Source organism: Octopus bimaculoides, chromosome 4 (genome assembly GCF_001194135.2).
Source record: "Octopus bimaculoides isolate UCB-OBI-ISO-001 chromosome 4, ASM119413v2, whole genome shotgun sequence".
NCBI lineage: Eukaryota > Metazoa > Mollusca > Cephalopoda > Octopoda > Octopodidae > Octopus > Octopus bimaculoides.
Genome location: NC_068984.1, coordinates 59951728 through 59952579, shown reverse-complemented (window position 1 = coordinate 59952579; position 852 = coordinate 59951728). Strand labels below are relative to the sequence as shown.

Sequence of the window (852 nt, the reverse complement as noted above, 5' to 3'; positions counted from 1 at the left end):
GGAAGCCAGACAGCTGCTCTAGCAACGATCACGCTCGGACGGTGCTCTTAGCGCTCCACTGGTACAGGTGCCATCACGATTTCACTTTCACTTGCCCCAACAGGTCTTTGCAAGCCGAGTTTAGTGTCCAATCAAGGAGATGTTGGCATGGGTGCCAGTCATCGAATTTAGTTCGATTTCGATTTCACTTGCCTCAACAGGTCTTCGCAAGCAGAGTTTAGTGTCCAATGGAGGAAAGGCATGCATAAGTGGGCTGGCTACACCCCTGGCAGAGGCCTCGGATTATGGTCTCACTTGGCTTGCTAGGTCTTCTCACGCACAGCATATTTCCAGAAGTCATTGCCTCGGTGATATATATATATATATATATATTATTTATATTATCATATGATTGACTGCCACACATCCTCTTCCAAGTATATATATACATATATATACATACGTATATATATATATATATATATTATCTATATTATCATATGATTGACTGCCACACATCCTCTTCCAAGTATCATCATCATCATCGTTTAACGTCTGCTTTCCATGCTAGCATGGGTTGGACGATTTGACTGAGGACTGGTGCAACCGGATGGCTACACCAGGCTCCAATCTAATTTGGCAGAGTTTCTACAGCTGGATGCCCTTCCTAATGCCAACCACTCAGAGAGTGTAGTGGGTGCTCTTACGTGTCACCCGCACGAAAACGGTCACGCTCAGGATGGTACATCTTATGTGCCACCCGCACAAGAGCCAGTCCAGGGGCACTGGCAACGATCTCACTTGGCTTGCCGGGTCTTCTCACGCACAGCACATTTCCAAAGGTCTCGGTCAGTAGTCATCGCCTCGGTGAGG

The 852-nt window shown here is 46.7% G+C and overlaps 1 protein-coding gene across 9 annotated transcripts in view; it reads right to left on the bottom strand.

Annotated features, from left to right (window-relative positions):
- Window positions 1–852, bottom strand: part of LOC106877306 (all trans-polyprenyl-diphosphate synthase PDSS2) — a 904956-nt gene that overhangs the window by 812053 nt on the left and 92051 nt on the right. The window lies entirely within an intron of this gene.